Source organism: Equus asinus, chromosome 15, assembly GCF_041296235.1.
Source record: "Equus asinus isolate D_3611 breed Donkey chromosome 15, EquAss-T2T_v2, whole genome shotgun sequence".
NCBI classification, from domain to species: Eukaryota; Metazoa; Chordata; class Mammalia; order Perissodactyla; family Equidae; genus Equus; species Equus asinus.
Window position 1 is genome coordinate 19350412 of NC_091804.1, and position 14748 is coordinate 19365159.

Genomic DNA, 14748 nt, shown 5'->3' on the forward strand with positions numbered 1-14748 from the left:
AAGGCCTAGTGTCCAATCAGCTACCGGACTCGAGGCGGCTCGACCGCCCCTCCGTCCAATGAGAGGCTCCCAAGCCGGGGCGGGGCGGAGAGTGGCGGGGGAGGGGATCCGTGCTCGGCGGAGGAGAAGGCGGTGTTCTGGCCAGAGAGTGATGGCGGCGCCGCCCAATGGACGCGTGGGTGGAAGGGCCGTGTCCCCATCTCCCTCCACATCCGCCTGCCCGGATGGACAGGCCGGAGCCTCGGGCCCCAGAACTCTCCCGGGACGCCTCCGCGCGCCCGAGTGTCGTCCCCCTGCTGCGTCCCATCCTCTCCCGGCTCGCGCCCTCCTCCAGGCCAGCAGTGCCCTCGCAGCGTCCGGCCGCCAGTCGTTGGCAGACAGATGGTCTTGAACTGCGGCTGACCTTAGCCTTTGTCCCTCGGCCCGGTTCCTCCGCTGCCGTCGAGGCCGCCAGCCCCCCGCGCTATTTTTGACCACCGCCCCCTCCCCCGGCACTGCCACTGCCGTGTTTGGTCTAAGCCCCCTCCATTCCGCCTGCGTTGGAGAAATGTTCCCGGTACCAGAAGGAATAAAAGGCCTTGGGTTGGTCTCCATGGCAACTGGAAGAAAGAGGTGGGTTATAAATCCTTCGCCACCCTCCTGTGGAGAAGGAGGGGGTGTGGGAGTCGGGAAGTAGGGCTGGCTTTTGAAGGAGAGTCTGGACCCCCCTTTCTCTGTGGTGCACTGGGGGACATAGAAGGATTCGGTGGCCGCCTTGGAGCCTGGGTTGTTGGGGATTTTTGGTTTTTTTTGTAACCATCTTAATTCCCTTCTTTTTTAAGGTGAGAAGATGGTCACCCCTAGCCCTGAGACGTTTCTCACACTTGCCAAAGGCCCTTCCAAGCATCCTTCTCCCGGAGGATACCGAAGCCTGGAATGATCTCGCCCCGCTCTGTACCCCCAAAGCACCCCCTCACTCCGTCAGGTGTAATGGGATTGTGAGTTTATCTTGCTCGCTAATTATTTCATAAGTGCCTCCCCTGGGAGAGTGTAATGTCCCTTGGGTGATAGCCCTTATTTTCTTCACCTTTTCCGTAATGATTGCTAGTAGCAGGCGAACAAGAATGATGAGCTGCTCTCTTGCTCGTTGAAGAGAATTACCATGCTCACTCCAAACTAGCTCACCTCACTAGGAATAACTCTGGAAACCCTACTTCCCAACTATGGAAATTCCAGCTTCTGCAGGGAGCCACCCCAGATGGATCCTGCAAGAACCAAGAACACATAGCTAGTCCAGTATCTCAGTGCCCAGCACTGCCTGCCTTTCTGCCCCCCCCACCCCCAAAATAAATGATCTTCCTTGACCTGAGAGACTTTCTATCCAAGTCTCTGAGCTCTGATAGAAGGTCCTGAAGAATCAAGAATCATCCAAACCTGAGGTTGCCAAGGTGAACCCCAACATCAAAACAACACCTGAGGGGCCAGCCCAGTGGCGCTGCAGTTAGGTTCACATCTTCCGCTTTGGCGGCTCAGGGTTCACCGGTTTGCATCCCAGGTGAGGACATGGTGCCTCTTGACAAGCCATGCTGTGGCAGGCGTCCCACATACAAAGTGGAGGAAGATGGGCACGGATGTTAGCTCAGGGCCAGTCTTCCTCAGCAAAAAGAGGAGGATTGGCAGCAGATGTTAGCTCAGGGCTAATCTGCCTCAAAAAAAAAAAACCTGAAATACATGTAGCATTTTTTTTTACAATGTACAGAGTGTGTTTACACATCATTTAATCCTCCTAACAGCATTTGGATGGTGAGGCAACTTATCCAGAAGCACACAGCTTGAAAAATGACAGAGCCTGGATTCTTGAGAGGTTGAACTCCTTTCTGCTTTATGATAACCAAAAGGCACAGATTCAGTGAAATTCCAGTAAATTATTGGAAGGCTTTTTCTCCTCTTAAATACATTTATGTGTGTTCACTTTCTAGTGTGAACTTGCTGATGGTCTGTGGCTATCATTCAAGTTTATCCAAAATAACAAGTGAGGCAATTAGACACGATGTTTATAATCCTAAATCAAAAGTGCAAATAAATTGAGCAAGAGAAACCAGACACAAAAGAATACATGCTGTATGATTCCACTTATATGAAGTTTAACATTAATAAATGATGCTAGAAGATAGGATGCTGGTTTTGAGGAAGAGGGAGAGAGTAGTGATGAGACGGCACCAGATGGGCTTCTAGAAGGCTGATAATGTTCATTGTCTTTGATCTGGGTGATGGTTACATGGGTGTGTTCATTTTGTCATAGTTCATCAGCATGTTCACTTGATTTGTGCACATTTCTATGTATATTCACTTAAAACTTGCTTTTTAAAAAAGGAGAAATTGAAGATTTGCCTTAGAGCAAAGTAAAACCATGATTAAGCTTAGGTTTTTTTTCAAAAAGCAAAATGAAAGTAGCAATTAGAAGGTTTCCTTTCTCCGTCGTTATTATAATAGTTTATAGAGAAAGCGTTACTAAGTTCTTTATCGCTTCTCTCACTTATTTACCCTTGGGGAGAAGCCAGTTTTCTGGTGTACGCACCAGATGATAAGCACAGGGCTCATGGTAAGGATAGTACTTCAGAGGAACTAACCGAATTCTGAAGTAGTGACTTGCAAATCTAGAGCCATTTCAGTAACAAAGCATTGTACAAAACACATCTACCATATTAGTTGCCTATTGTTAGGTAAAAAATGCCCCCAAAACCTAGTAGCTTAAAACAATAATAAATATTATGTATTATCTCAGTTTCTGTGGGTCAAGAATTTGGTAGTGACTTAGCTGGGTGGTTCTGGCTCACAGTCGTTCATGAATTTGCTGTCATTTGAGGACATAATGGGCTGGAGGATCCACTTCCAAGATAGTTTATTCACATGGCTGGCAAGTGGGTGCTGGCTGATGGCAGGAGGCCTCAGTTCCCACAACACAGGCCTCCTTAGGGGTGCTCCAGTGTCCTCACAACATGGCACCTGGCTTCTCCCAGAGCTAGTGATCCAAGAGAAAAGGCAGAAGTCACAATATCTTTTAAGATCTAGCCTGAAAAGTCATACTCCATCATTTCTGCAATATCCTGTTACTATACAGATCAGCACTATTTAACTTGGTTGGTACTACACAAGGACAAGAATACCAGAGGAAGAGAACCACTGGAGGCCAGCTTGGAGCCCACAGTCTGCCCTCTGGCCCCCAATGATTTCACGTCCTCATTTCTTAGTACTTTCTAAGAACAAGGGACAGACCCTCTCTGAGTTTCGATTGAGTTTTCTTGCAGCTAAAGTAGAGCATCACTGGGGGGTAAAAATTAAAATATGATCACAAGTGTGCTAGGCCACAGAGGTTTACAGGCCAAGTTCTTTCTCCTTTCATTAGGCTCCATTGGTGCCAGGAAAATGAAAAGTATAGATCAGGCCCCTTTTAAGCACAAGGCCTTTTTTGCAGAGTATAATGGCTGGGAAATTTGGGAAGACCCTGTCTACTGTCTCTCCCAAAGGACAGAGATGTGAAGAACATGAAATTCTTAAGCCCCTAGACATTCTTCTAAGGCCTGGCCCTGGGCCCAGAGTCCACTACTGAAGAGGGATAGAGCTGTGTGTTACATGGGCATGGACACACAGCATAACTAGCATGTGGCGTTCTGGTGGCCCTGCTAGAACTCACAATTAATATGAAAGTATTGCCTGCTTTTACAAATAAGGCTCAACTTGGTTCAGGAGAATAGAGAAGGAAACTTCAAGACAAAATATAATGAGTTTAGAACAAAGAGTTTCCTAGATTTGAAGATCTATCCCTTCCTAAGTATTGAAGGGTTGAAAATTTCTCTTGGTTTCCAAACTGAAGTCCTATCTTATCTTTGACTAAATAGCCCTAATTTCTAGTAATAGTTTAGCACTTTAATAGTTGTTAGAAAAGCAATCTGTGCTCAGATAAGTTTGGGAAATATGAGGTATAGTTAAGTGCAACTTAAAGCTTTTAATATGCTGAAGGGCATGATGAATCTCCAAGCAGAGGCTGGGGTATGTAGCTTTCTTCCAAACGTAATTGACCATGGAACACTTTTTTCACAGAATTTCTTCCTCAGACACACGTTAAGAAACTCATATCTGAGGCTGGCCCCATGGCAGAGTGGTTAAGTTCATGCGCTCCACTTCGGCAGCCTGGAGTTTCACTGGTTCCCATCCCGGGCGCAGACATGGCACCGCTCATTAGGCCACGTTGAGGCAGCATCCCACATGCCACAGCTGGAAGGACCCACAGCTAAAATATACAAGTACATACTGGGGGAACTTGGGGAGAAAAAGCAAAAAAAAAAGAAGATTGGCAACAGTTGTTAGCTCAGGTGCCAATCTTTAAAAAAAAAAACTCATCTCTGGGGGCTGGCCCCATGGCCAAGTGGTTAAGTTTGCGTGCTCCGCTTCAGTGGCCCAGGGTTTCACCAGTTCAGATCCTGGGCGCGGACATGGCATCGCTTGTCAGGCCACACTGAGGTGGCATCCCACATGCCACAACTAGAAGGACCCACAACTAAAAAATGTACAACTATGTACTGGGGGGATTTGAGGGGAAAAGAAGCAGGAAAAAAAAAAAAAAAGATTGGCAAGAGTTGTTAGCTCAGGTGCCAATCTTTAGAAAAATAAACTCATCTTTGGATATAAAAATCACTTGCATCTCTCTTATAGTAAAGGCAATGAAAATCCAGTTCTCTCCATTTTGAAAGCTTGATAGCTAGGATTATTTTCACTCCCAAATAAACCTGTTTGTTAGAGCATCTGTTTTCTGAAAACATGCTTGTCCTCTTTTCTCTTAAACAGCTCCACTTTCCCTCTTTCTCCTATTGGTACTGCCATTTCTGTTACCCTGAGCAGCTTGATTCTTCCCTCTCATTTGACTCTTTCCTTGAATCCAGCAGTGTTCAATAGAAATATAAGGCAAACAATGTGTGTAATTTAGAATTACTAGTAGCCACATTATAAAAAGTGAAAAGAAACAGGTTAAATTAATTTTAATATTTTATTTAATCCAGTATATCCCAAATATTATCATTTTAACATGTGACACTAGTCACATTAAAAGTGGTCAATAGCCATGAGTGTCTAGTGGCTATCAAAACAAAGAAGCTGTAATCAGTAATTTATTTCAATTGCCTCCTAAATGTTTGTTCTGCTTCTAGTTTCTCTTCTCTCCAGGCCCACTGGTCCCAGAACCATTGTTCTGTTTATAATCTCTGTTTGAAAGGTTTTGGTGGTTTCTTTACCTACAGAATAAAATCCAAACAACATAACGTTGAAGGAGCCCCACCATTTGGCATCTTTCCACTTTTCCTCATTACGTCTCGTATGCTTGCATAACATGTTCTAGCAAAATAAATCTCACAGTTCTCCAGATAGACTTTACTCTTATCCAGCTCTAAGCCTTGGCTCATCCTACATGAAATTCCTTCCCTCCACATCTGCTGATCCAACCCAACTTTCATGGCTTAGCCGAAATGATACCTCCTCCTCAAGGTCTTCCTTAATTACCACAGTTAGCTATGAACCTTCTGATCTTTTATAATATCTCACTCTTAATGGCACTGATCACAGACTTCCTTGTCTTAAAATTCTTGGTGTACATATTTTATAATTCCAACTAGATTATGAGAGCTATTAGGATGAGTTTGCATCTTCGTATCCCCCACAGTGCCTTTCACAGAGTAACGCACACACACAATGGGTTAACAGATAAATGATTACAGTGGTGATAGCAACTTTGGGATTCTTTAAAATATTAACATCTTTGTAGTAGACAATGTTTGGTATCTGCCCAGCACACAACCATTCCATCTTCTTCAAGAAACCCCCGATACCCTCTAGATTAGGCCCCAACAGCCATGTTTGTACTTCCTAACCACACCACCTTGGAATAGGACTCCCTTCTCGAAGCGTGATGCTGCATCTCCCATGCAGGCAGAGGAGCAGAGAAAGCAGGTCTGCAGAGCGACCCAAGAAGGAACAAATACACAGAGCCAAACAGAAAAACAGTGCTTTTCCAGCTCTCCCAGTCCTGCTGTTTGCATTCTTCCCTGGGTTAAACATTCCTGTCTTTGGATTCCTTCCTGTGACATTAAAGTACATTTCCTGAGTCTCCTCCTACCTTCTTTTTTTCCTAATCTAGTTTACATTGTCTTCTGTTAATTGAAACCAATGTCTTAAGACAATAAAGATGGAGACCAAGCCCTCATTATCAAGGCTGTTTATCCTATCCTCCCCCATGACCCAATATCCTGAATTATGACTTTCCTGCCATAAGGGCTCAGAGCCCATTTCTTAAGGATCCTCAAATTTCAGGCAACTAAAGAGGCTAGCATGCACAAAGGAAAAATTGTCTACCTTATTTTGGCAGATGGAGGCTTCTGCAGAGCTTTATTGTGCTCTCCTTTCAGGATCCCTGTCACTGATCATATTCACTGAAAGCAAACGCCAGTCTACATTAATGAGAGTGAAATTTGTCATTTTAATGAAATACTATTTGTATTACTCTCAAGTCCCCTCATACATTGACTTAAATGAATGGCTTATAAAGAGGTCATTATGAGACCTGTACCAATGAATAAATGAGGCTTCTTAGTTATTAGTCACTATCTTTGCAGATTAGAGGGGTGCTATTCAAATTCTTCAAAGATGTTTTGCTACTTTAAGTAGGCCAAACATCTCCCAGCCAATCTTCTTCATCCAATTAATTATCACAGCAAAAGCAGTTTTCCTTTACTCTTCCCTACCCGGAAGCCTTTGTATCTGCTATTCCTCTTGCCTGGAGCACTCCTTCCACAACCCCGGCCCACCCATCTACACCCGTCACTCCTCTGGCCCTTTTCTTGCACAGGTCTCAGCTTAAATACTCTCTCTCAGAGAATCTCTCAACACTGCCCTCTCCGAATACGTGTGGCTTTCCCTCCTGTGCATTCCCCCTTTGTTTTTTTCATTTCCTTTCTCTCTACTCCACTTGCTTTTAACCAACTTTACTGCGGTATAATTTACTTTACATAACAAACTGCATCATTTAAGTGAATAGTTTGATGAGTTCCGGTGAGTGTAACCACCATCACCACAATCAACAACTTTTCTATCACCCCAAAGTTTCCCTTGGGCCCCTCTGCAGCATCCCCCACCCCTGGTCCCAGGCAGCCACTCATCTGGCTTCTATCTCTATAGGTTATATTTGCCTTCTGTAGGGTTTTACATACATGGAATCATTCAGTATATACTCTTTTGAGTCTGGCTTCTTTTTCTCTGCATCATGTCTCTGAAATTCATCCATGTTGTTGGTGTATCAGTAGTCTGTGCATTTTCATTGCTGAGTAGTACTCCATTGTATGAAAATACCTTACTTTGTTTATACATTCATCAGCTTGTGGACATTGGGGTTGTTTCCAGTTGGCTATTGTGAATAAAACTGCTATGAAATTTGTGTACGAGTCTTTCTGTGGACACGTGATGTCATCCCTGGGAATGGGTCATATGGTAAATGTTTATAAGAAACTTTCCCTCATTTGTTCTTCATCATAGTTCCCTTCAAGGAACTTAAAACGCTTTTTCACTATATGCTTTATTTTCTCATTTCACACCCATCTCTCCACCAACTACAATTCTATGAGACAGGGACCCTGCATCATTGCTTTGCCACTATGCCCAGAGGGCCTAGCACAGTGCTCTTAATATTTCTGATTGAGTGTCTCAATAGAAGAAAAACCAAATTGGCCTCTACCTGAAATATCTTGAATTTGAAATCAAAGTTCTCCAAATGAGTGAAAGAAGCCTTAACTATAAACCCCAAGGAATCTAATAATTTGTAAAAATGTCTTCTAAAACACCTATCTGAAAAATAAAAAAATTTTCAAAAAACCACCTATCTGTACTGAAGGATGAGCTGTTCATAGTGACCTAACCCTCCTGGAGACTGCAAAAGTTGGAGCGGCTGGGTTCTGGGAAGCTAACACATTAACCTGACAGACCCGCGGAGCCGGTGAGCTCCTGTCACATGCCCAACTATCACATGACACTGGGGCTGGCCTGAAGCACGGCCAGAGAAGACAGCTGCCTGTGTGGTACAGGTGTGGCTACTTCCCTCCCCGGAGGAGAAGGACTGTACTGTCCGATTGGTAGATTTGAAAGAAGGCACTGGCATGCTTGGCTGGGCCCTAGCTCCCTCCCCTGCGGGTGTCAGGGGCTTGTGGGGTGTGTGCTTTCTGGTCTGCTAGCTGCCATCTGGTAAGAGGCCCACCCTGGTGGGGGTCAGGGCAAGGCCTGAAGTATCCAGAACAACTGTGAACAGGTGGAGAAGACTGTCAAATTCAAGGCTTGAGCACTCAGCCGTAGACCTAAAACCACATTCTCCAACCAGCTTCAGAAGTTTAAAAAGATGGTATTTTGATCACTATCTGACTCCTGTCTCTCTCTCTCAGAAAAATAGAAAGGGGTGTGGTGCTTTGGGCCTATAAACCTCAATACTGTCTTCTTACTGTTTCTAGGGCTTACCTCAAGGAGAAAAACAGCAGGTTGTAAACACCTTGAGAGAAGTTCTGGCTTTATTGTCTTTGTATACGCGCATCCAGCCCAGTAGATAGGCGATGGCACACAGTGGGTCATCAGATGTAAAAATAGTACTTACTCCAGGTAAGGTAATTGAAGCAGGGCTGTAACACGGCACCAGGCTGCTCTAACTTAGAAGTCACCTGATACCAATCAACTCCTGCCGGCGAGCCAGCTTAATAAAGAGCAGCTTAGCGATGATGGAAGAATTCCTCAGAACAGGCGGCCTTCTGGGACAGTAGTTCTCAACTTAGGCTGCACCCGGGAACCACCTGGGGAGATTTCAGGAAAAAAAGATAGCCAGGCTACATCCCAGACAAGTGAAGTTGGCATCTCTGGGCCTGGGACCCAGGCGTCAGAAGTGTTTAACACTCCCCAGGTGATTCCAATGTGCAGTCAAGCTCGCGATGCAGTGTTCCAGGCCGGCCTTGCTTTGGCATAATTAGTGGTTTGTAAGAAAGGGAGACTCTCAGGCTCCACCCCAGACCCACCTTGTCTGCATTTTTAGCAAGAGCCCCAGGTGATTCATATATGCATTAAAGTTGGGGAAGCACTAGTTTAGAATACAGGTTGTGGACTCAGGCGAACCTTGGTTCTAATCCTGGCTGCGGCAGCTGAGTGATTTGGGGCAAGCTACTTAACCTAGCTAAACCTCAGTTGAATAAGCTATGACAGGTCAACATAATGGAACACTACGCAGTCATCAAAATGAACTCGTGATATCTTTACATACTATGGAGTGATTCCCACAATATTTTAACTGAAAAAAGGGAAAAATATAAACATATATATTGTATGTTTTACTAGAAAGATAAAGACTAGGCCGGCCCTGTGACTGAGTGTTTAAGTCCACACACTCTGCTTCAGCAGCCTGGGGTTTGCCAGGTCGGATCCTGGGCATGTGCCTACACACTGCTCATCAAGCCATCCTGTGGTGGCATCCCACATAGAAGAACTGGAATGACTTGCAACTAGGATATACAACTATGTACCGGGGCTTTGGGGAGAAAAAAAAAAAGGGAAGATTGGCAACAGATATTAGCTCAGGGCCAATCTTCCTCACACACACACACACAAAAAAAAAAGATTAAAAACTGAAAAAATGGCCTTTGGGGGAAAATTAATTATGTAGAGCCATTAGCATTGTTTCTGGCACACAGTAAATGTTTAACAAATGTCAGCTATTGTTGTTCCTTCACTGATGCAGTTACTAGCTGGTAACTCAGAGAAATGATGTGGGTGCCATGGCTCTGTGGTTTCAGCAAGGCACTTAGGGAAGTCTCATGCTATCAGGAGAGAGAAGAAAAATGTGGGCTTTCTAACCTTTTATAATGGAAAACTTCAAAAACGTACAAAAGTCAAGTATCCCGAACCCTCACCTTCTGCTCACCTAACTTTTTTTTTTTTTTGAGGAAGATTAGCCATGAGCTAACATCTGCTGCCAATCCTCCTCTTTTTGCTGAGGAAGACTGGCCCTGAGCTAACATCCATGCCCATCTGCCTCTACTTTATATGTGGGACGCCTACCACAGCATGGCTTGCCAAGCGGTGCCATGTCCTCACCCGGGATCTGAACCAGTGAACCCCAGGCCGGTGAAGCAGAATGTGTGCACTCAACCGCTGCACCACCAGGCCAGCCCCATCACCCAACTTCAACAATATTCAATTCATAGTCTTTCTCATTTCGTCTTGTTTGATCCATGCCTCAGTGGATTACTTTGAAGTAAATCCCAGACATACCACTTCATTATAAATACTTTGGATGTACCTCTAAAAGATGAGGACTCTTTTTCTTTAAGACTCTCACAGAACTATTATAACAGTTTAAAAATTAGTAAAAACTTCCTAATATCATTAACTACTTGTCAGTGTTTAAATTTGCCTGATTGCCAGCCTTGTTTTGTATTTTTTTAAAGATTGGTACCTGAGCTAACATCTGTTGCCAATCTTTTTTTTCTTCTCCCCAAAGCCCCCCAGTACATAGTTGTATATTCTAGTTGTAGGTCCTTCTAGTTCTTCTATGTGGGACACTGCCTCAGCATGGCTTGATGAGTGGTGCTGTGTCTGCACCCAGGATCCGAACCAGTGAAATCCTGGGCTGCCGAAGCAGAGTGCACAAATTCAACAACTCAGCCACAGGGCCGGCCCTCAACCTTGTTTTTTTCACAATAGTTTGGCTCAGATTAGTTTCCAAACAATGTGAACATATTGCATTTGATTGCTTTGTCTCTCAAATCTTTTTTAACCTATAGGCTTCCCCTCCATCTATTTTTCCTTGTAATTTATTTATTGAAGAAACCTGGTTATTTGTCCTGAAGAATTTTCCACATTCAAGATGTTGACGACTGCATCCTTGAGTTTAACCCGTTCTTCTCTCCCCCTATAGTTCTTGTAATTAGACAGAGCCAAAGCCCTGATTGGATTCAAGTTTGCTTTCTTTAAAAGCATTCTTCATAGGTGGTGCTATTTACTTCCTAGTTGTCTCATCAGGAGAACAAGAAAATCCTAGTTCATAACATTAACTACTTATTTGCATTATTATCTCTTTTTGAGATGTTAAGATGGGTCAGTTGGTTGAGGGTCCATACGTTACAAAGTTCTCCATCAGCTTTTCACCGACCGGTTTTAGCAACTGTTGGTGATGTTGCCTACTGGTGAAATATAAATTATTAGGGGCTACAAAATTGTGACATTCTAATTCTACTGTCTCTTCTGCACTTAACTGGAATTCTCTTATAAAGAAGAACCTTCCCTCATCAACTCTTTGGTATCCTGAAGCACAGCTGGTATAGAAAAGGTAAGATTGATTGTCTCTCTTTATCGACCAATTTTCAGAAGAACTGGTTTCCTAGCAACCTCTAGAGGCAACTAATGAATTATTTTCTTTTTAGTATTATTATGAACTCATGCATTTTTAAAACGCATTGGATGAATTTCAATCCATTGGAGTCACTCTTCTTTTTGATGTTCAAATTGTCCCACATTCAGCCAATGGAAGCCCTTCAGATTGACTCCTTAGTCATTTAAACATGACTCCAGTAGTCTTAAATAGCTTCCTTGTTCTCTAGTATGACAAGAGGGTCCAGCCTCAAGTCTGCAAATTTCCTGCCCCGATCTTGAATCGGCCATTTCTCTGAGGAGTAATTGTTCCTTTCAGCGGGAAATGGTATTTAAAGGCTACAATTTGGACACTGGGAGTGCTCATTGCTACTGGGTTGTTCGTTGTTTCTAGGCCCTTTTGGTGAATAGAGTTAGAAAATGCATGTTTAAGGAGAAAAATATGAATTTATACTAATATTTTCCATTCATTTTTAAGGTTACAGAGTTTTTACTTAATTTCTTTGGGTTTATATTTATTTTATCTTACCCTGAAAATCTAAGTTCTTAACATTCAGAACTTATTTGCTTTATCATTGTCGATGCAAATAATCCATAAATCAAATCATAAATCATAAATCTATAAATGAAAATTGAGGTGAGTGTATTATATAAGCCAGTCTTGAGGACTACAGCTCAGGGGAATGCCTCCACCAAGGAAGGAGGCTCTTCAAAGAAGTGGGATGTACAGTGTGGTTACATATCATCTTGGAACAAGGAACATCCATCAAATATGACAGGAATCTCTCTTTTACTAGTCACAAGATGTTTTGCTAGCACAGCAGGTCAGTGTTCGCAAGATGAGCAGAGTAGGTCAGTACTTAATCCTTAGTTTCTGGGAAGAAATGCTTATCTTTAAAGAAATGCTGATGTAGAGGGAGGTATACATCCCTATCTTTGCAGGCATCATTCTTAGCTTTGGGACATCGTAAATGTTTAAAGCAGATGTACAATGCAGGCTCGACAGGCACAGTCAGGCCTTTCTGGAAAAACAAGGTCAGGCTGAATTAGTTTTAAACTAAATGGCTTCCTCGTACCTCAATATCTTACTGCTTTTCACTTATTCATCGTCATTAAATCCATAGATAATAGTTTCTGAACAAAAATATCAATATTATTACCAACAATGTGATCACTAAATGCTGTTTCAGATTTCTTTGCAGTTCTTTTTGTCCTTAGGGCGCATTGCACTAGGGTGAAAAATAAAATTGTTGTGCTTTAAAGTCATTTGGAATAATTACTCTCTGTGTAGTTCAGCCATCAGCTTGATACACAAGTCCATTTTGTTTCCATTTTGATTCAGTTTTTAGAGATTTAAATTTTTTAAATTTAATTTTTTTATATAATTATGTAAAATAGTAACATAGTTCCAAAACGAGGTATAGTCAGAGAAGTCTAAGTTCTAACCTTGAACCCTTCCCTCTGTTCCCTCCTCTCCCCCGCCATGATAACCATTTTTTAACTTGGTTTCTGGTTTACCTTTCTGTAAAAATAGACAAGAAATTCCCATCTCAACTTTTTTTTTTTTTGAGGAAGATTAACCCTGAGTTAACGGCTGCCACCAATCGTCCTCTTTTTGCTGAGGAAGACTGGCCCTGAGCTCACATCCATGCCCATCTTCCTCTACTTTATATGTGGAACACCTACCACAGCATGGCTTGGCAAGCAGTGCCATGTCCACACCCAGGATCCAAACTGGTGAACCCCGGGCCGCCAAAGCGGAACATGCACACTTAACCACTGCACCACCAGGCCAGCCACTCAACTTTTTTTTAAAGCCTATGATTTTTTATTTTTGAGGAAGGTTGCCCCTGAGCTAACATCTGTTGCCAATCTTCCTCTTCTTTTTTTGCTTTTTTCTCCCCAAAGCCCCAGCACATAGCTATAACCTAGTTGCGAGTCACTCCAGCTCTTCTATGTGGGATGCCTCCACAGCATGGCTTGATGAGCAGTGCTTAGGTCTGCAGCCAGGATCTGAACTGGCAAACCCCCAGCCACTGAAGAAGAGAGTGCCAACTTAACCACTCAGCCACAGGGCTGACTCCTCTTTTTTTGTTGTTTTAGTAGTAATTTTTTTGGTTTAGTGTTACTCATGGCTAAGACTTATTACAGGGGAAGGACACAGAGCAAAATCGGCCAAGGGGAAAGCTGCATGGGGCGAAGTCCAGAGGAGACCAGGCCCAAGCTTCCAAGAGTCCCCTCCTCCACCAACCCTCAACTCTTAAACAAAACCTTTATTTGGTCTTTATTAAAACAAGCTGTATACAATTCCCCATTTTGCTCTTTTTTCATTTAGCAAAACATCATGGAGTTCACTCCATAGCAGTATAAGAAAATTCCTCATTCCTTTTTACAGCTGCCTAGCACTCCAAGGTGGAGATACCATGGTTTGTTCAGACAGTGTCCCGTTGACGGACACCTGGCTCATTTCCAGTCTTTTGCTATTTACAAAGTGTGACATAATGAACAGCCTTGTACATACATCTTTGTTTATTTTTGCAAAGTATCTTTGGCTTAGATTTCTAGAAATGAGATTGCTAGGTCAAAGATAAATATGTATGTCATTTTGCAGGACAGAGCCAAAGTCAATTCTCGTGGTATAAAACTTCTAAGATGATGCTCCCAATGATCCCCACTTCCTGGTAAATTGCCCTTTGAGTGCAATTTACAAAAATGGTGGGATGTCACTTCCAACATAAGTTACAAAAGACTGTGACTTCTGTTTTGCTCTCACACTCCCTCTAGTTCTTTTCTCTTGCTTACTCTAATGAAGCAAGCTGCCATGTTGTGTGCTACCCTATGGAGAAGTCCATGTGGAAGAACTAAGGGCAACATCTGGCCAACAGCCATCAAGGAAGTGAGGTCCTCAAAGCAACAGTTCAGTGAGGAACTGAATCCCGCAACAACCACATGAGTGAGCTTGGAAGTGAATCCTCCCCAGATTTAGCCTCGAGATGGCATCAGCCCTGCTGGCACCTTGATTGCAGCCTTGAGAGAGACCCTGAGTTGGAGGACCCAGCGAACCTGCACCTGAAATCTTAACCCACAGGAACTGAGATACTAAATGTGTTGTTTTAAGCTATTAAGTTTTGACATCATTTCTTGTGCAGCATTAGTTAACAGATACACCTCCACGGGGGTTGTTTTGTGTATACTCTTACCTATTAGATGACTGTAGGGAGAGTAGAGTGCTGATTAATTGACTAATGACAAGGTCAGTTGGCCAATGGTCTTGAGTAGCATTGTGTGGGGCTCTGGCTTTGCCCCGTTCTCCATTTCATCAGTGATTAG

General features: G+C 43.3%; 1 long non-coding RNA gene across 2 annotated transcripts; it reads left to right on the top strand.

Moving 5' to 3' along the window:
• The first annotated feature begins 122 nt into the window (after positions 1-122).
• LOC123277097 (uncharacterized) lies at positions 123-4665 on the top strand. Of its 2 annotated transcripts, none has more exons than XR_011494585.1 (3): positions 123-612; positions 822-977; positions 1773-2080. It is a non-coding gene; the product is annotated as an uncharacterized lncRNA (long non-coding RNA). The 2 variants fall into 2 exon arrangements; XR_011494586.1 differs by lacking the exon at positions 1773-2080 and adding an exon at positions 4081-4665 and having other exon boundaries at positions 135-612.
• Positions 4666-14748: the final 10083 nt, after the last annotated feature.